Source organism: Pinus tabuliformis, chromosome 2_1 (genome assembly GCF_031772625.1).
Source record: "Pinus tabuliformis cultivar Carrire ecotype Pingquan chromosome 2_1, CPIR1, whole genome shotgun sequence".
NCBI classification, from domain to species: domain Eukaryota; kingdom Viridiplantae; phylum Streptophyta; class Pinopsida; order Pinales; family Pinaceae; genus Pinus; species Pinus tabuliformis.
In genome coordinates, this window is record NC_142299.1 from 957547623 (window position 1) to 957569364 (window position 21742).

General features: G+C 41.1%; 1 protein-coding gene across 5 annotated transcripts in view; it reads left to right on the forward strand.

The window, feature by feature from the left end:
* Positions 1-21742, forward strand: part of TAFII59 (TATA BOX ASSOCIATED FACTOR II 59) — a 245117-nt gene that overhangs the window by 7508 nt on the left and 215867 nt on the right. The gene's annotated exons all lie outside the window — the stretch shown is intronic.

Genomic DNA, 21742 nt, shown 5'->3' on the forward strand with positions numbered 1-21742 from the left:
GTGTAGTGCTGGAGGAGCAGAGAGTGTGGGAATTTGTGGACAGTCCACCATCCCAACCACAAGACCCTTAGCAGCTGGCCCAACATAATAAGAAGGGCGTAAAGGCCAAGAGAATAATTCTTGAAGGAGTCAAGGGTCACATCATACTTCACCTTTCCGGAAAGAATACAGCTCAGGACATGTGGACAACTATCTTAGGGCTGTATTAGGGTTCGAGTGAGGTCACAAAGTTGGTACTCAGAGATAAACTCATAAATATCAATATGACCAAGTTTGAGTTTGTGATCTCATACCTTACCAGATTCACCTAAGTGAGGGACAAGTTAGTTGGAGTTGGGGAGATAGTTTTGGACAAAGACCTTTTAGTTTTGCATTATTGGACTTTCCCAAGTCATGGGAAAACTTCATTGATGCAGAGAGTGGCAGAGAAAAGCTTCCAGATTGGGAGCGACTATGGACTCTGGAGTGATTTCATGCAAGTGGAGATTGGGAAGCAAGCTAAATTTGGGTCTCATGTGAAGATTGAGGAAGAGGAAAACGTTGCCCTAGTTGGCAAAGGGGACAATCCCAAGGGAAAGAAAAATACAGAAGGGACAGAGTCCAGTTCAGGAGGCAAGAAGAAGAAAAATCTCAGCAAAGTGAAGTGCTTCTCTTGTCATCAGTTTGGGCACTACTCCACCAAGTGTCCAAATAGGAAGAAGGGATCCAAGAAGGATCATGTGGCAGCATCACCAGAGGTGGAGGTGTTTACTTCTTAGGTTGAGAAGGAGTTTTCGCTCATAGCCTGCATGGAAAGCTCAGTGGCCAACAACATGTGGTATATTGACAGTGGAGCATCCTGTCATATGACCGGGAACAAGGAATATTTCAGCCAGTTGACAGAGAAGGATATGCAGTTTCATAGAGAGAGGGAGATGATGGCAAACACCTAGCACATGGTGTAGGTACTGTTAAGTTTGAGAGGGAGTTTATGAATACTCTCTACCTGAGAGATGTCATCTATGTCCCAGGGTTGAAGAAAAACCTTGTTTTAGTCTCAACCTTGGAAAACAAAGGTTTTGAGGTTATCTTAGGAGAGGAAAGGCTTTCCTCAAGCCCTTAATTTCTGGATCCATGAAGCAGATTGGAGTTTTGAGATAGAAGCGACCTTGAGCAACAGAGAGATGAGTGCGCGTAGATGTGACCTTTGGGAGGTTTGGCATAGGCATATGGGTCACTTACACCATGGGGCGCTGAAGATTTTGAGGGAGATTACTACGGGGTTATTGCGATACAATGTAGATCAACATGACGTGTGCAAGGGTTGCACACTTGGCAAGTATGCCAAGACATCCTTTCCAACAGAGACAATAGGGCCAAGAGCATCTTGGAGCTGGTACATTTGGATGTATGCGAACCATTTTCCTCTCCATCCTTGATGGGATACAGATATTATGTCACCTTCATTGATGACCACTCAAGAAAGACTTGGATCTTCTTCATGAAGAAGAAAGATTAGGTCTTCTCAAAGTTCGTGGAGTTCAAAGCCTTGGTGGAGAACTAGACTAGTAGGAGGATCAAGGCACTGAGGTCAAACAATGGTGGGGAGTACATCTCCAACGCCTTCAGAGACTTATGTGCTAAGGAGGGCATCAAGAGAGAGCTCACTGCACCTCATAACCCTTAGCAGAATGGGGTGGTTGAGCGCAAGAACTGGAGCATTGTTGGAGCGGTTAGGGCTATGTTGCATGACTAGGGGTTACCTATGTTTCTTTGGGCAGAGGCATGCAACATTGCAGTCTTTTTGCAAAACAGGAGTCCACACAGGGTGCTAGGTAGAGTCACACCAGAGGAGGCTTTCACAAGCAAGAAGCTTGACATGTCTCACTTCCAGATCTTTGGTAGCCTTGTTTACTGCCATGTGTCTTCTGATAATTAGAAGAAGCTGGAGCCCACAACAAAGAAGGGCATTTTCGTGGGCTACAATAAGACATCTAAGGCATACAGGGTGTATATTCTAGCACTCAGGAAGACAATGATCAAACATGATGTGAAGTTCGAGGAAGAAAGGGCTCTCAAGAAGTCCTTGGAGCATGAGCAGGGTGCAACACAGGAGGAGCAATAGTCTCCCAAGCAGGAGGCTCAATCGGTTTCTCAGGCTTCATCACAACTAGTTGTTGGGCAAGTCGACCAACACGCAATTGAGGAGAAAGCACATGAATAGGAGGAGAGAGTAGAGTTAGAAGGGCCCCACTTAGCCATTTGACTCCTAATGCAAGGAGAGGACGAGCCAGGTGGGAAAAATAGTTGAATAGGGACGCTCAAGAGAGAGTTGGGGTCCCCGACTCCACATTCAGACAGAGTAAACAACCACAAAGATATAGGGGGTACATGGCACTTAAGACTGAGGTAAAGCCTTATTGTGATAATGAGGCAACTTCTTAGCAGGTATGGCAAGATGCCATGGCGGAGTATTCCTTTATCATGTAAAATGACGTTTGGGAGATTGTGTCAAGACCAGTTGGAAAATCAATGGTTGGTTCATGTTGGGTGTACAAGATTAAGCATGCAGCTAATGGGAGTGTGGAGAAGTTTAAGGATAGATTTGTGGCCAAAGGGTCCTCTCAGGTCGAAGGGATAGACGATAATGAGACGTTCGCACCAATGGCTCGATATTTGTCCATTAGGACTATTTTGGGGATTGTAATGCAGATGGAGTGGAAGATCCACCAAATGCACATGAAGATCTCCTTCCTTAACGGAGTTGTTGAGGAAGAGATATATGTTGAGCAGTCTGAGGGGTTTGAGACTTTCAGTAGAGACACACATGTGTGCAGGCTGAAGAGAGCTCTTAATGGGCTCAAGCAGGCATCGACGGCATGGTATGCCCAGATAGACAACTACCTTCTCGGTTTAGGCTTCACCAAGAGTGAAGTTGACCCTAACCTATACTATATTGTGGTTAAGGGCCAACCTCTCTTGTGTTAAATGTTGATGATTTGATATTGATAGGGGACGAGGAGCTCATCCATGACTGCAAGAGAGTTCTTTCATAAGAGTTGAGATGAAGAATATAGGGCTTATGCACTACTTCCTTGGATTGGAGGTTTGGCAGGGTGATGGGGAGATATTCATTGGACAAGGGTAGGAATGTGCAGGAGATTCTCAAGAGATTCCACATGCACGATTGCAAGTCCACAACCATGCCTCTAGTCACAAACTAGAGGAAGGTGGACACTACCAGAGGTGAACAAGTGGATCCCACTCTCTATAGGGAATTCATAAGGTCGTTGATGCATCTAGTGAACACATGACCAAACATTTGCTTTGCAGTCAACTGGTTGAGCCAACTAGAGTGCATTGGGTTGCTGCCAATCACGTGTTGAGGTATCTCAGGGGCACAACAGATTATGCATTGTTGTACAGGCAGGTTGTTGGAGTGAGCCTTCAGGGATTCACAGATGCAGATTGGGTAGGGTGTTCAGCAGACAAGAAGAGAACTTCAGATTGTGATTTTAGTGTTGGGTCAACAGTGGTTTCCTAGTTCAGCATGAAGTAGAGATCAGTGGTACTGAGCTTAGATGTGGCTGAGCACATGGCTACCAACTTAACAACTTGCGAGGCTATTTGGTTGAGGAAGCTACTTGTCGGGTTGTTCAGTCAGAGGTTGGAGCTCACAGTCATAAACTGTGATAATCAAAGCTGCATCAAGCTCTCTGAAAATCCAGTGTTTCATGACTGCTCCAAGCACATCGAGATCAGGTACCACCATATCAGAGATTGTGTTTAGAGGGGTAAAGTCAGACTTCAATACATACCTACAGAGGAGCAGATAATAGATATCTTGACCAAGGCATTGGCAAGAGGCAGATTCGTCTACTTCAGAGATAAACTGGGTGTAGTATAGAACACCTTCCTCTCTAAGAGGGAGTGTTAATTGAAGTTAGAGATGGAAGGGTTCTACTAAATTTAGAAGTGCACTAAATTTGGCAATGTGACCCACAAGTGAAGTTAAGGTGTAGTTATACTTTCACTTAATTTTGACTTAGGAAAATTCTAATTTTCCTATAGTCAAAAAGTAAATCGATCTCAGCAGTTCGACTTTAGTTGATGGGCCAGTTTGACTTGAGTTGATGGGTCAGTTTGATTTTATGAAAAGGCAAGGACATAAACTTGGTTTATTAGATTACGCACTAGAGATTTGTGTGTTTTAGCTCAACAAGAAGAGTTTAAAGTTCAATGTGCTATAGGTAGAGAGATAGAGCCTGAATAGCCTCAACGGTTTGTTCAGTAGCATGCTCACTTACCAAGGCCATGTCAGCCCACGTGGGAGGGTTGAATAGCTTGTACAAGTTTGTACAACTGTGTATGCACAGGTTGAATTGGTTAGAAAGACGCAAAACAATGCGTTGAGGGACAATGAATTGAAGGGGAATTTTTCCCTGTGTTTGTAATCAAGTTTCTGAGATTTTTGTTGAGCAAAATAATAATAAAACACACAAGTTGGTAGGTTTTCCCTAGTTGGGGTTTCGTGGGTAAATTCCGGTGTATTATTTATTGTGTGTTTGTGATTTTTATTTTTCATTGCTATTATTTGTTAGAATACTCAACATATTTAGTAAAAGAGTTTGGAGTTCAGTTTTCGTTTTTCTCATCTCAGAATTTTTATTAAATTAGCAATTGGGTATTAGAAAACTAAAATCAGGGATAGCAACAATACAGATTCAAGCTCCAAATCTGATGTACACAACCTAGAAATTACCTTTACATGCACAATAATCTAACTTAGGCCCAAAATAAGAGAACTTGACCTCCTCAATCAGAACTCGACCCCTTCTCATCACCTTGTTCCCTCAAGTGATTGGCCATGTAGAATAGGAGTAACTCAGCCTGCCAAGGAGGAAATGGAATACCACAAGACAGACTTTAAAATTAACTGATAACACCTTCAGATCATCTCCATTTCTGCCAATGCTTTTATCCTTGTTAACAATGAAGTCCAATGTTAAAATTTGAGTGATTATGCTCTAAGACTAGGTAGGGTGAATAATTTCAACACCGAAACCAACAACTAGGAATGAGGGTTTCCAAAACCCTAGACTCTTTCTCAAGAGCTCTCCAAAATTCTAGTTTTCAAATGAGCAAATGCAAGAATGAGGAGAGACTCTTCATTTCCCTTTTTTTATAACTCACTTGACCCTTTTGCCACCTGTTTACCTTTTTCTCCAATTAAATAATGAAAATCACTTTTCACCTCTTTTATTTAATAAAGTGACTTTTTATTAACTAATTAAAGTCACTTTTAACTTTCAGAAAATGCTTAATTCGCCACCATGATCACACTGACCACCAAAAGCCCCTTTTTATCATCCTATCTCGTAGATCTTTTTGTTTCGTTTCCAACGAGCTATTACACTAAGGTGTTCCTCCATATAATCAACCCAAAATCACACCTTAAGCGTAAATAATTTAAATATGCTTGATAATAACTCCATTTTACGAAAATTGTCGGAATGCAATGTAACCAAGATCGAACTGTGTGGAACTAATTCCGATGATGAAATATGCAAGTGATCCCAGTTGGACCCATAAAACTCCTCCAAAACCCTTCGTGTCCACCAGTGGTGTAATCTTGCTCCTACAACCTAGCTAACACAAGTTGTGGGAATTCCCTCTTACCACATCACAAGGCAATCCAAAAATTGGGGACATTACACCCTTGGATCGTCTCAGGAATTTCTGGATATGTTATAGTCCTGAATTAACCCTCTGCCTTGTCTCAGATAGCCCTCTGATTCTGTTATAGCAGCACAAGCTCTTATTGGATTCCCTGCTCCCGAGGAAATCCTAGTATGGTTACTTCCTTGGATCCCTATGACTGTCCCACTGATGGTCCTACTGGTTGCCCATGTTGCTGGACCAATGGAGCTTCAGCTAGCTGATTTTGATCACCTATAGGCATCTCTCGAGATCTCTTGAAAGCTCGATCTTCCATGAACTTTATGTCTCATCTTACTACAATCTTCGTATTGCTAGGGAATGTAGATCATATATGCCTTAGAGGTCTCGCTATACCCAATGAGAAACCTCTTCTTTGCAGTCTGATCCAATTTGGTGCGCTTCTCATCTTGCACGTGGCAATAAGCAATGCTGCCAAAGATCCTGAAGTGACTAACTTTTGGCTTCTTCCTTGTGAAAACCCCTTCTGGTGTTTTCTTCCCCAATGCTCTATGAGGAGTCCTGTTTTGAATATACATTGCCATGTTAGATGCCTCTGTCCTTAAAAACTTGGGCAAATCCTGGTCATATAACATTGCTTTTGCAACCCTAACTATGGTTCTGTTTTTCCGCTTTGCTACCCCATTCTGTTGTGGATTATACGAAGCTGTCCATTCTCTTCTGATGCCTTCCTTCGCACAAAAATCTGTGAAGTCTTTATCAATATACTCTCCACCATTATTTGAGCGAAGCACCTTGATCTTCTTCCCTATTGCATTCTCCACGAGGGCCTTAAACTCCTTGAAACAATCGAAGACCTCATCTTTGGTCTTCAAGAAGTAGATCCAGGTTTTCCTGGAATGGTCATCAATAAAGGTGATGAAGTATTCGGCACCACTGAGAGCTCTAGTGGACATCAGGCCACAAATATCTGAATGTATAAGTCCTAACACGCCATCTGCTTTGCTGTCACTTCTTGGGAATGCTGCCTTAGCATACTTCCCAAGTACGCATCCTCTGCACACATCATCATGTTTCGTGCCAAGTTCTGGAACCCCTGTTACTATCTCCTTGAGCATCTTGAGTGCTCCATGGTGTAGATGTCCCATTCTCCTATGCCATAACTCATTCAACTCCTTCCCACTGCTATTATCACTGCTTATTAGTGCCATTGGAGAGTCGAGCTGCAACCTGTACAATCTGTTGCTTCGAACTCCAATCTGTCTTACCCTCTTCCAGCTTGAGTGTTTGAAAAACACTTTCTTCCCTACAAAGTGGATATCATATCCCTTATCCTGTAATTGGGATACTGAAATCAGGTTCATACCCAATCCTGGCACATGCAATACATCTGTAGCGCTGGTGCTTGCTCCTGACTCCCTCTGAAAATCGATGGTACCTCTCCCTACTGGAGTACACTTCGTTCTGTTTCCCATCGTAATCTGGAAGTCCATATGCTCCTCCTTGTAGCTAGAGAAATATTCTCTAACCCCTGTCATATGAGCTGATGCTCCATTGTCTATATATCAGACACCCTGTGAAGCTGATCCTTACAAGCAAGCAAATTCGTCCTCCAACTTGGAAGACAAATTTGAAGCCTCCTGAATGTCAATTCTGTCCATGGTCATAAAAAAGACAATTTGTGTGCTATTCCTCTTTCACCTGACGTTGATTCTGCTGCAGCAAAGCCCCCGACGTCTAACCAGAAATCTGCTCAGTGAAAGTTTGAGCTGCTGCTGCTCCCTCTCACTGCTGGAATCACTATCTTGGGCAAATTGACTTTTCTGCCAACCTGCAACTGAAAATCGAACTCCTGCCCCAACAATTCTGTTAATTTTAGTTATGTTCTATGCTTAGAGCAATTTATTTCAATTTTCACAGTTAGCTCAATATCTTTTCCAGATTAGCAATCACATCAGCATAATAGTAAATTGCAGATAGAACATAAGCATAAATCGCAGAAGACAAGCCAAGACAAGAGGACACAAGATGTGGCATTAGCCAGGGACAAACCCCTATGTGGGGAAACCCTTGATCAATTCTTCTTATATGTTCGTCAATAGTTCAGCAGAGAGAGAGAGAGAGATAGTACATATACAACAGAAGTCAACACTTTGACTTATCTAAATAAGAGCGTAGATCATCTCTAAGAAGATGATACATGAGGTAGTTGAACTCAGTTGAATACATGTTGCTTCCACTGATTCTCCAAGGTGATTCCATCACCATGCTGCACCTATCATTGTGTTGCACCTCATCATCATGCTGCACCATGATGCACCCATCATCACTATGCTGCATCTCATCATGCTTCACCAATCATGACTGTATCCATCACTGTACTGCTGCACTATGCTGATCTCTTCATTGCACTATGCTGCACCCAAATGCATGCTGCAATACCTCATCATCTTGCTGCTGCAATACCTCATCATCTTGCTGCTGCAATACCTCATCATCCTGATGTTGCAATACCTCATCATCCTGCTGCTGTATGCATTCTCGCTGCTGCTATATTCCCATCATTACCATGTTGTCCCATTGCTGCTCCAATGTCCAACAATACTGATCTACACCATGCTACACTGTACATCATGCTATGCATTGCTGCTCCTATGTGCACTATGCTGCACTGAACAACATGTACTCATTGCTGCTCCTATGTGCACTATACATCCTGCTATGCTGCTTCAAGTCTGTATAGGATGAGGGTTGACTGCGTTTGACCCAACACACTACACAATCGCTGCTGCAATACTGTTGTACTTGGTTAGGGCATGTGCGCGCTGCAACAATCCTTATCAACCCACACAAACAACCTCCAAATAACTGCGGCCTAGTCAAGGTAAGGTGCTACCTCCATATGTTGTTGTTTTGGGCATATGGCAGCCTCTCAAGCCTACACGCAACCCTGTTTTGGAGTGGCTAGGCCTGTGGCCTACCACAGATCTCTGCGACACCCTAACAACCCTCCAAAACAGCCATACCTTACCTCTTTCTGCCCTCACAGACCTGCGTGCTCACTTCTTCAAACTTGGCTTGGCTGTCGCATAGAACAACCCTCCACACATTCACCAACAGGCTCCAACAGCCCTAAGACACCCACGTTGTCCCTACCTTCTTTGTTGGTTAGGGCATCCTTTAGACAATGAGTTAGGTAGCCTCTTTACTGCGGTTAGGGTATCTCTTTTCCAACGTCTAAGGGCTGTCTCAAACAACGTATAGATTAGGGCATCTAGGGTATGATAAGATTGCGTTTAGGGACAACTGTTAGGCCTCCTTCACCGTGCTAGATCTCCCTTTGAACTGCGACCAAACTTTCACAAGACCTGCGGCTAGGGCATCCTTCTTTTACTACGAATAGGGTCTCTTTCTAGACTTGCGTCTAGGGCTTCCTCCTCTTAGACTTCTCTTCCACTAAAACCCAAAACAAGTGGAGAAAAATCAAGAGTGAAGTGTGTACCCAAATGACTATCAAGTCACCTCCTTTTATACTAAAATGTTGAGCACACATGGGGGTTATTTGGTTGTTGGTCGACCTTGACGAATTGTCCCATAACACAAATAAATTCATATCTCCATGAATACTTATCGGAATCGGATGATCTCTAGATCAATCCTACACCTCTCGATGAGAGGAGTCCAAGAAAAATATCAGTTGCCATAAATAAGATGACCCACATAGAGTTTGGCCCTAGTTGCCAATTTTAACAAATTCGAACTACCAATCTAGGTACTGCGTAACCTCTAAAAATTTTGGCTTGCTGCTCCCTCCAAACATCGAGATTCTCTCCTTTGCTTCTGAGCTTCCCAACTGATCACTCACACTTTGATACCATGTGAAAATTTCATCTATTGCAACAACTGGAAATTATTCTTCTAAATGAAAATTTAATTGTGCAGTTTATTTGCTACGACAAACAACGAATAAAATCACAACTGCAATTTTCACCATAAAAATACTACGGAAACAAATAGAGAGCTGAAAATTGAGAAATGCTAGCACACACAAAATTTTGACACCGTTATTTTTGGACATTCGTCCCCGAAAAAACCCAACTTGGGAAAATCGGTGTAGCAGATGAGGGTTTTATTGTTATTATGGAGCATAAATTCTGAGGACAATAAAATGACGCCAAATTGGCGTTTCTATGTGAGAGAAATGCTCCCAAAACACTAAGGGAATTTTACCCTCCTCTCCAAGCAATTTTAGCTCAAAAACTAACTCCCGGAATGAACTGCGTCAATCTCTGTGCAAGCCTTGCATAGTCCCTTGTACGCTCAACCCAGAACTCCGTTTGAATCAGACATCCTGCTTGTCTTTGTTGCTGGAAGTCTCTGTCCAGGCCCTCTGCAATTTTCCCGACCTTTGACACTTGGAACAACCCTCTCCTTAGCGAATTCAAGTTATCCCTCTTGAGGCACTACGCAACCTCCTCTTTTGACTCTTCTGGAACTGGAAACTCCTCCGGAAAATATATATGTTGTCCCTATGCCACTTGCTACTCGATCACTAGCTCGTTCTCACTGCTAAATCACATGCTACTAGGAAATCGAACTGCCTAGATCACTGAGTATTTGCAACTAGTGTGTTCTCCATCTACCCATCGACTTTTTCTTATAATCCTTTGTTGGAGCTCCAACGACCAAGATTAAAACTTAATCAAGGGCCCAAATTAATTTCTCACCTTATCTCAAATAATACTGATTAATTAACCATATTCCCTAGGTTTAGACTTGAGAAATATTTAAAAAACTAACATACCCATCACTTATAAAATCTTGACTTGACATGCTATGTTTTTTCTATCTAATTTTAATGATTAGAGGGTGTTATTGATGATGAAGATCCCAATATAGACAATGATTTTAATGATATGTAGGTATTTGTTGTAACATGTTTTTTTGGGATGTTAGAGGCCATCTAGTGTTTGTTTGTTGATGTCTTTTTGGTTCAGAGATGCATTGCATTGGATGCTATTTTGGTTATGTGCACCCTTACATGCTATATAAATGAGAACTTTTGCTTATTTGTGTATAAATGGTTTGGATTCCTATGGATGCACATGAATATATATGTTTTTCTTTAAAATATGAATATTTTATGTGTTTTTGGTTCACTGGTTTTTTGGTCTGGTTTTTTTACCGATTCTGGTTCAGTTCCGATTCGGTGAAAATTTGTGTCCTTACAATTGAAATTGCGTTCGTACACCCTCGATTATAAAAAATCATGATACTTAATGATTAAAAATCCATGGTATTATATAGAGTAACCAAGACATATTTTAATATTGAAGAGGCCATTTATAAAGTGAATGAAATTTTTAATCAAGTGTGTGTGTGTGTCTCTATATATATATATAGATATATATAAAGAAGTATTATACATTAAAAATAAATATAAAAGTGATATTTTAATATTACTGTGAAGTTTACTAAAGGCTATTAATTTATTCCAAGGGAATTTAGGTGAAGTATTGAAATGCACAACTTAGAAAAAAGAGTAATTCAAAAAGGTATTATTAAAGTAAAAAAAGGGTGACATATATATTACGTAGACTTTTATAAAGTCAAAATGTATATAAACGATAAAAGGTGTTTAAAAAGTTCGAAAAATATTTAATTATTCAAGGCCAAGAATCTCTAATTCGGAAATGAAGGAAGGAATATTTTCCTATAAGGGTGTTACAATTGTAGATTATTTATATTAAAAGGGAATATCGAAGGAAAAGAGGTTAATATTATTATTAGCACAAGTGGTAAGGAAAATTACATCAATATTAAATTGGCAAATCAATTATCAATTCTAGAACCAAATATATGTAAAATTGAAGATATTTTTCGCAAGAAACAGTATGAAATTAAGGACTTGCATGTAATAATTGATAATTATGAATGTATATCTCAATTTAGTGTTGTAACTAGTTTAATGAAGAGCTTGACATAATTCTCGGTTTACCATTGTTTGGCACAGTATGTACTTTCATGTTAAATATGGAGAACAAATATCTGATGTTTCCCTACAAGAGATGATGCCATTGCCGGCCATTACAATGAAGTCAAAATTGATAATACCTTCATCAGAGACTTTTAAGATATCTCGAAAGTGATGCTTCAAGAAAATCAAAAGTCAATATCTAGGATGTAGAAAGAATTTGATGAAATCATCTCAGATAAAAACAAAGAAATTTCTCGCTTAAAAGATCATGGTTAGAAATTACTTGCATAAGTCTTTAAGTAAAAATGTCCAACTTGAGGAAAAAGGAACAACTACTGATCCAGAAAATATCATGATTTAGAAGGATTTCCATCCAATTAAAATGAAGACATACTCGGTCGCTGCAGTACAAACGACGAAAATGCCAAGTGAAAATTTTGCGATCTACCAAGCAACATTTGTGTGTGAATGTAATCTTGTCTAAATAAAATCAAGAAATCACCACGAACATGATAAGAGAAAATCAGGTCGCATGAACTCCTTGTCAACACCCAAATCATAAGAGCAAACATCTCAACCAGCCAACCTATCCAGATCACTTGGGACAAAAATAACTGACGTATGTGCTGAAGAATATTGATGTCAGCACAATCAAATATTATGATAAGAATTCATTTCAGATATAGAGTAAGTGCAAGGTTCCACAAAAGCTCGAATTGCGATGGTTAGATCTTTTTTCAGTTTGATAATTTTGCTCTGCACTTAGAAGTTCATATCATCTTGTATCTTCAAGGAAGACAACTCCAAGAATTTAGAAAGATGCAAATAGATTACAAGACAAAAAGATAATATGTTTTGAGGACAAAGCATTTCTAAAGGGGAAGACAATGATATGAACACAAATATATAAATAATAAATAATAAATAATAATTAGTATTAATGAATTGAAAATGTCTCAAAGGACATGACTCTCTATGAAGGGGCTGCCTAGGTATATATACAGGGCCCTCACTTGTAATTCTCACCATATCATTCATTCGTACATTTATTCAATATATTATATATTCTATCCTAAATGGATTTTTCTATATTCTAAGTTTTCTAGATTATTTCATTGTGAGCTAGGTTTGGTTATCACACATTTCCAAATTTGGAAACGTTGTATGATACAACCGACAATGATTCCAAGGCATTTTGTACACGTTTCTATGTTTCTAGGTGTTTCCTGCAATATAGACAAGGACCCTATATTAGGGGAAGCTGATAGAGTTAAAGTAGCAAGATTCTAGCCAACCAAGTTTGGAAACGTTGCACGATATGATTGATGATGTTTTCTGTTAAAATTGGCAACTAGGGTCAAACTCCATGTGGGTCTTCTTATTTATGGCAACTGATATTTTTCTTGGATTCCTCTCGTCGAGAGGTGTAGGATTGATCTAAAGATCATCCGATTCCGACATGTATTCATGGAGATATGAATTTATTTGTGTTATGTGACAATTCGTCAAGGTTGGCCAACAACCAAATTACCCCCACTTGTCCTCAACGTTTTATTATAAATAGAAGAGGTCTTCAAGTCATTTTGACACACATCTCTTGTGATCTCTCTCCACTTGTTTGGGTTTTGGTGGTAGGAGAGATCTATAGGAGAATATGCTGCCCTAGAGAAGATCTAGCCCTAGCCCTAGATGCAGTCAAAGAAAGCTCTACGTAGTCCTAGGGAAGACACCTCTACACAGTCAAGGAGGGTTTTATATGCAGTCAAGAGGAGGCTTTTCTAGCAACAAGGAGAGGGTTTCTATACACTATCTAAAGGGAACTTCAACGTTGTCAAAGGAAGCCCTAGATGCTGTCAAAGAGAAATCTAAAACATAGTCAATGAAGCATGCCCTAGCCGCAGTCATGGAGGAGTCTTTTCACATTGAAGATAGGCTTCTTTGCTGTCCTAAAAGAGGCTTCTATAACACAACAAGGAGAGGCTTTAACGCTGTTAAAGAAAGCCTTAAAAGAGCCCTAACCGCAGGTCTATAAGAGACCTTAATCCATTGTTTCAGGAAGCCCTAATGATGACCTAAACGCAATCCTAAAGGAGGAGACACATCTGCTGTCAAAGTAGGGCTATTGCTGCCCTAGTCACAGTCCTAAAGGAGGTCATCTTAGCCGCAGTTGGAGAGGCCCTAATCAGCAGCAAATGAAGGAGGAAAGCCGTAGTTAAAGGAGCCCTTATCACAGTATGAAAGGACCCTTAGACGCAGCAAGGAAAGTGAATCTAAACCGCAACAAGGGTAATTATATTACAACGTGGAGGATCTGTGATATTGTCACATTGTTGTAGGTGACAACAAGGCTGTTTGGGCATGTTAGTATTGTTCCTAAGCTCGATTTAAAGGGAAGGAGAATCCGCAATAAGGAGGTGCTTGAGACTGCTGTTTAAACACTGATTGGGTCACTTTGTGAAGGGACAAAAGTTACAGTCAACTGCTGGCTGCGGGCCATAACTAGCAGTTGGAGGCGTCTTTAGGTGCTGCGTTTAGACCCTATAATGCAGCGTATCATTGGAGATCAGTGTGAAGGCTATCCGTAGTAAATAGGTGGGCTGTGGAGTATGTTTAGGCTGCAGTAGCTCTCAGATCTTGTGCCCTAACCAGAGATCAAGTTTGCCAAGATATGCTTCAGCATACACAAGTTGCCAGATTAGCAGCCTTGACATGATTAATGAAGCAACAAAGGAGGAAGAGTTTTATAGAAAGAAAGCTTCAATATTTTGGGGATATTGGTTGAGTTGTTCTAGACCTATCATTTGCTGCATATCTTCAGTCCTTGTCATCAGATCTATTGTGTCATCTCCTAATTTGGCAAGTCTAGTATTGACTTCAAATGTATTTGTAATATCTCTCTCTCTGTTGAACTATTAAAGAATATAAGAAGAATTGATCAAGGGTTTCCCCACATTGGGGTTTGTCCCTTCCTGGTGCCACATCTTGTGTCCTCTCGTCTTGGCTTGTCTTCCGCTGTTTATGTTTATGTTCTATCTGCACTTTACTATCATGCTGATGTGATTGCTAATCTGAATATTGTCATTGGGCAAAAATGAAAAATTGAAGTAAATTGCTCTAAGCATAGAACATACCTAAAATTAACATGGTATTAGAGGTGAGGTGAAGACAAAGCCCAAGCAAGAGTGAAAGAGCAATCACTGAAGATAGTTGGACAAGGTCAAAGGCTCAATGGGTTCCTCATCCCACTTCCCGGTTGAATTGGAAGAGCAAGAAGTGCTGGATTTCGTGAAGGGTAAAATCCCTGAGCCTCCATCAAATGCACCGATTGCTCCAAAGAACAAATACACCAAGGGTGAAGTCGAAGCAAAGAAGATTATCGGAGATTCCACTAACAGCGTCTGGTGGCCTACCTAGAGGGCACTTCAATGGAAAGTCCAGATCTAAGGGTGGAAGGAAGGGCAGATGCCTTGCTTTTAATAAGTTTGGCCATTTTTCGAGGGAGTGTCCAAATAGAAGGGACACATCTCATGATGATGATCACAATAATTTCAGGGGCATCTTCAATGATCGAAGGAATGACAGGTACAAAGGAAAAGGAAAAAGGAATGCAGGACATCATGGAAATGGCCGAATCTTCAAGAAAGCAAGGAACTCTAGGTATGAAGAATCAAATGTTGTTTCATATAAGCAAGAGGAGTATTATCTTATATCAACCCTCTTCACTACCTCTCCTCCGGACCCTTTGAGAAATTGGCTTATTGATAGTGGCGCCTCAAGGCACTTCACCGGATTCAAGGAAGCACTCTCTAATCTGATAGAGAAGGAAACAAACTTGGAGATTATTCTTGGAGACGATGCCACCTATCCCGCAAAGGGTGTAGGGAATGTTACTCTTCAACTGGATCAGGGTAACTCGATTCATTTACAAGAAGTTCTTTATGTACCGAATCTCAAGAAGAACCTGGTGTCCATTTCGGCAATGGAAGACAAAGGTTACAAGGTGGCATTCATCGATGGAAAGGTACATGTTTGGAAAAGGAATTTTAAAGATGCTTTTACTCTTGGGTTCAGGGTTGGCACTTTGTATCAAGTTGCAGGAAGTCCATTGGGGACCATGTCATGTGACTCATCTCTTCAATGGCACCGGAGGTTTGCCCATCTTCATTGTAAGGCCCTACCCGATGTGAGACAGATGGTGACAGGGATGCCTGAATTCAAAGAAGAGCATGAAGGTACATGTTCGAGATGTACCGAAGGAAAGCTTACAAGGGGACCATTCCCCTCATGTAATAGCAAGACCACAGATGTGGAACAACTCGAGGGATTTGAGATTCATGATCGGGAATCTCATGTATGCAGGTTGAAGAAAACTCTCTATGATTTAAAGCAAGCACCCCGGACTTGGTGTGAGAGAATTGATAACTATTTGATGAAGCTGAGATTAACTAGGAGTGAAGCCGATCCAAACCATTGCTTTAAGGTTGTGGATGATAGACATCTCATTCTGGTACCTTATGAGGACGACCTCTTTTTGACAGGTACAAACCCTCTCATTTGCAAAAGTAAGAGGGAGTTGGATTCCGAATTTGGAATGGTGGACTGCAAGTCCATGACTACCTCGGTGGAGCTTAACTTTAAGAAGTGATGTGGCAGTGCTTTTGGACCTGATTTGGGAAATGCCTCTGATTTTCGTCAACTCAAAATAGCATTGATGTTCTTGGTGAACTCTTGTCCGGATATATGTTTTGCAGGTAGCATGTTGAGCTTATATATAGTTGAGCCTCACTGGATTGGTGCCAAGAATCTTTTGAGATATCTTCGGGGCACAATCTCTCATGGATTGAGATACATTGTCGGAAATGTGAAGTTGCATGATTATTCTGATGCTGACTGGTTAGGCAGTGTGGAGGATCGCAAGAGCACTTCTGGGTGTTGGTTCTCTTTGTGTTCTGCTTCGATATCCTGGATGAGTAGGAAGTAGATGTCGGTTTCTTTGAGCATCGCCGAGGTCGAATACATAGTTGTGAGTATGACCTTGTGTGAAGCTGTCTGGTTGAAGAAGCTCTTGAGTGAGCTGTTTGGACACGTGTTGGATACCACTGTGATCTTCGGTGACAACCATAATGGGATTCGATTATTGAGGAATCCCGTATTCTATGATCGCTCCGAGCATATAGACGTCAGGTACTGCTTTATTTGGGATATGGTACAACGAGGAGCAAGAAGGTTCCAACACATTGGGACTGATGTGCAGGTCGCCGATATTCTGATGAAGCCCCTGGGAAAGGTCAAATTCGTGACTTTCCGAAAACGACTTGGAGTCGTGGAGAGACCCTCTCCTGAGGGTCCTGTTTGGTATGGACATTGAGCTCTGCGAGCTCCGGGGGCTTGGGGGTACTTCTTGGAGCGATGAGCAACCATAGGGTGAGTGGTTCAACCTTCCCTTAGTGGTTTGCTATGTAGGCAGGATGAGTGGTTCATCCTTCTCCTGCTGAGACATAATCATAGGGTGAGAGGTTTAGCCTTCCCCTACTGATTTGTTGTGTACACGGTGAGTGGTTCATCCCTCCCCTGAGATACCCCTGGCGACATGTAGGCATGATGAGTGGTTCATCCTTCTCCTGCTGAGACATCCTACCCATGCAGTTTGGGACTCATGCGAAGTACCTCTCATTTGGCCAATGAGTAGGGAAATGAGGATAGGGACCATGGACGTATCGAGTAGTACTGTACTCCCTATGCTAGGATGATATTGATTTGGGATCAATTGGAACTGACTTCGGGTTAGTAAGAGTGGTATGAGACACTCTTTTTATTTGGAACTGATTTCGGATTAGTAAGAGTGGTATGAGACACTCTCTTTATTTGGAACTGATTCCGGATCAGTAAGAGTGGTATGAGACACTCTCTTTATATGGGGCTGACTTCGGGTCAGTAGAGAATGGTATGATACATTCTCAATCACTTCTTCTTCTTCATAGTTCAGTAGAGCAGAGCAGTGCAGGACATTGTGTTGATGGCAAAGATAGTACAGTCTGGGAGATGGATTAGCAGATGGAGTTCTCCCTAGTTGAGAGGGAGTGTTAAAATTGGCAACTAGGGACAAACTCTAGGTGGATTTTCTTATTTATGGCAACTGATATTTTTCTTGGATTCCTCTTGTCGAGAAGTGTAGGATTGATCTAAAGATCATCCGATTATGACATGTATTCATGGAGATATGAATTTATTTGTGTTATGTGACAATTCATCAAGGTCGGCCAGCAACCAAATTACCCACACTTGTCCTCAACGTTTTATTATAAATAGAAGAGGTCTTCAAGTCATTTTGACACACATCTCTTGTGATCTCTCTCCACTTGTTTGGGTTTTGGTGGTAGGAGAGATCTATAGGAGAATACGCTGCCCTAGAGAAGATCTAGCCCTAGCCCTAGACGCAGTCAAAGAAGGCTCTACGCAGTCCTAGGAGGAGACACCTCTACGCAGTCAAGGAGGGTTTTATATGCAGTCAAGAGGAGGCTCTTCTAGCAGCAAGGAGAGGGTTTCTATACACTATCTAAAGGGAACTTCAACGTTGTCAAAGGAAGCCCTAGATGCTGTCAAAGAGAAGTCTAAAACATAGTCAATGAAGCATGCCCTAGCCGCAGTCATGGAGGAGTCTTATCACAGTGAAGAGAGGCTCCTTTGCTGTCCTAAAAGAGGCTTCTATAACGCAACAAGGAGAGGCTTTAACGCTGTCAAAGAAAGCCTTAAAAGAGCCCTAACCGCAGGTCTAGAAGAGACCTTAATCCACTGTTTCAGGAAGCCCTAATGATGACCTAAACGCAATCCTAAAGGAGGAGACACATCTGCTGTCAAAGTAGGGCTATTGCTTCCCTAGTCACAGTCCTAAACGAGGTCATCTTGGCCGCAGTTGGAGAGGCCCTAATCAACAGCAAATGAAGGAGGAAAGCCGCAATTAAAGGAGCCTTTATCACAGTATGACAGGACCCTTAGACGTAGCAAGGAAAGTGAATCTAAACCGCAGCAAGGGTAATTATATTACAACGTGGAGGATCTGTGATATTGTCACTTTGCTGTAGGTGACAACAAGGCTGTTTGGGCATGTTAGTATTGTTCCTAAGCTCGATTTAAAGGGAAGGAGAATCCACAATAAGGAGTTTCTTGGGTCATTGTGTGAAAGGACAAAAGTTACAGTCAATTACTAGGCTAGTCCGCAGGCCATAGCCAGCAGTTGGAGGCCTCTTTAGGTGGTGCGTTCAAACCCTATAAGGCAGCGTATCATTGGAGATTAGTGTGAAGGCTATCCGTGGTAAATAGGTGGACTGTGGAGTATGTTTAGGGTGTAGTAGCTCTCAGATCTTGTGCCCTAACCAAAGATCAGGTTTGCCAAGATATGCTTCAACATACACAAGTTGCCAGATTAGCAGCCTTGACATGATCAGTGAAGCAACAAAGGAGGATAGAAGGAAAGTTTCAATATTTTGGGGAGATTGGTTGAGCTGTTCTAGACCTATCATCTGTTGCATATCTTCAGTCCTTGTCATCAGATCTATTGAGTCATCTTCATGGTGAAGATCTCTGATGTCTGATCTCCTATTTTGGCAAGTCTAGTATTGACTTCAAATGTATTTGTATTATCTCTCTCTTTGCTGAACTATTGAAGAATATAAGAAGAATTGATCAAGGGTTTCCCCACATTGGGGTTTGTCCCTGGCTAGTGCCACATCTTGTGTCCTCTTGTCTTGGCTTGTCTTCTGCTGTTTATGTTTATGTTCTATCTGCACTTTACTATCACGCTGATGTGATTATTAATTTGAATATTGTCACTGGGCTAAAATGAAAAATTGAAGTAATTGCTCTAAGCATAGAACATACCTAAAATTAACATTTTCTAGGTACTATGTACTCGTTTTTGTGTTTGTAGGCATTTCGAGTACTGGGACATGGTCAAGTTAGGTGTTTCTTGCAACCTAGATGAGGACCTTGTATTAAGGGAAGTTAATAGAGTTAGAGTAGCAAGACCCTAGCCAATGTCCAAAATATAGAATATGTTGGCATCTTGGTCAATAATTATGAGGGCACCAATGCAAACCTTGAGAATGTCTTATAGGGAGTGCATTCTTGTTGGGATGTTAGGAACTCGTTGTGGTGGCTCTCCTAGCATTTAGAGTTTCATATGTTGAGAAAATGGTTGTTATTGATGTCAAAGGTTATCCAGTTGAAGAAGACAATATTACAGGCTTAAAGATCGTCTTGAGATCTTTCCAATGAGGTATGGCTCGCCCTATAACTCCTCTTGGTTGAGGAGATATGAATTTTTCAAGATAAAAAATTGAATCTTTGGACCTAGTCAAGTCCGTCCTCCTAGAGGTCAGTTCGACCTATTTGGGGGTCAACGAGGCCTATAAATAGGTCGTCCCCTCACCCATTTTGGCTAGGCATTCGGTCAAGCAATCAAGGAGCATTTCAGACCTGTTGAGCAACAGAGAAGAGAGGTTCATACCTCATGAACTTGGGGAACAAAGAAGCAAGGAGTTAAGCAACAAGTTTGTAAGGTATTTTTGGTTTTGGTTAAGGCACTCTTGAAGCCCTTTTTGATTAGTGTTTGAGGCTGATTTTGGACATAATTTGACCTTGGTTACAGTTTTGAAATTCGGCCTTGTCGTAGCTCTGAAATTTGGCCTTGTGGTAGACCGAAATTTGGCCCTGTGGTAGATCGAAATTCGGCCCTGTTGTACACTGAAGTTCGGCCCTTGTAATAGCCTCAGCTTAACCCCTTGTTATAGCCTCAACTCGGCCCCTGTAATAGCCTCAGCCTCGACCTTGTGGGAGCCATAGTTTCACCCATTTTGCAGCTTTTCTCAACCCGTTTTTGAAGTTAATTTGAAGCTGATAAGAGCCTGATTTGAAGCTAATTGAAGTCTGATTTGGAGCTAACCTAAAGGCTGATTTGAAGATCTAAAGCTTGACTAAAACTTTGATTTGAAGCTGACTAGAAGCATGGTTTGAAGCTGATCTGAAGTATGAAGAGGAGCTGTTTTTGAAGCCTATCTTGAGGCTCATTTGGAGGAGTCTTGGAGCAGTTTTTGATATATTTTGGAACCTATCTTGAAGAATTTGTGGAGCCTATATTAGAACATGTTTTTGAGAAGCATTGAAGTCTACTTTGTAGCAGTATATTAGGTTGGTGCGTGAAGAGGATTGGTGTCTTGATTCATTTTTTCCAGGTTGGTGCCTGGGCTTGTTCAAGAGGATTGGTGTTCTCATTCTAGGTTGGTGACTTGTTTTGTACAAAAGGATTATTTGACAGGTTGGAGCCTGAATTTGTAAAGGAGGATTGGTGTCTTCATCATTGAAATTTGAGCTAAAATTATACAAGTGATTTTTTATTTTTAATTCTTGTGTCCTGGCATGTTTTGTGCTTCTTATTTGTAAAATATTTTTAACTGACAAAATTAACAATTGGATGAAATATTGATTCACCCCCCCTCAGTATTTCTAACATCATAAGCGACAAATGCCAACAAAGGCTCATTGGAAAAATACTAAGTGGAACAATAAAGGATTGTTGAACCTTAAGCCATAGACTCAATAGGGAAACACCAAATCAGAAGGAGAGAAGAAAACTAGTTGTTCCCCGTTATTGCAAAATCTAGCATCCTAGTGCAAAGCATCACTAAGTAGTCTAGGTTATGGGCAACAATGACATCAACCACCATTGTCATCATAGTGTCTATTCCCTTGCGTTTTTTGTTGATGGATGTTATCTCTACAAAGGAGGCTTCCCCAATAGGTCTCAAAGTTTAACACAAAGATTCTCATGCTAAATACCCTCTATGGACTGCTAATTAGAGACCCCAAATAATATTCAGTAAGGTAAGGCTTCATGTGAAATGAGGTAGTGAGTTTGTTAAATTTACATAACAATGGTATGTTCCATGCTTAGCACAATTACTTCAAATGCACTTTAAGCAGCCCAATGACAATTTCCAAATTAGTTTCCAATAGCAATTCCATCGACCATAATTCGCATTGACAATAACTATAGATAGAAAATAAAATAAAATGCAGAAGACAAGCCAAGACAAGAGGACACCAGATTTG